The following is a 243-nucleotide window of genomic DNA, read 5'->3' on the forward strand; positions in this document are numbered from 1 at the left end:
CGGGAAGCTGGGCCGGGCCTTTCAGCGCTGACCGTCCTGAACGCCCAAAAAGCCGGAAACGGAGCGGGGAGGCTGGCCTCGAGCACAGAAGCTCCGGGACCGCGCCCGGCGTTCGCGCCCCAGGACCGGCACCGGAAATAGCAACGCCAGTGGTAGTAATGGGGTGTGGGGGGGTGTGGGCGCCCCGCCGCGGACGCCCCGCCCTCCCGGACGCCCCGCCCTCCCGGACGCCCCGCCCTCCCG

The sequence above is a fragment of the Dipodomys ordii genome, unplaced genomic scaffold (assembly GCF_000151885.1).
Source record: "Dipodomys ordii isolate 6190 unplaced genomic scaffold, Dord_2.0 Scaffold163, whole genome shotgun sequence".
Classification (NCBI taxonomy): Eukaryota; Metazoa; Chordata; class Mammalia; order Rodentia; family Heteromyidae; genus Dipodomys; species Dipodomys ordii.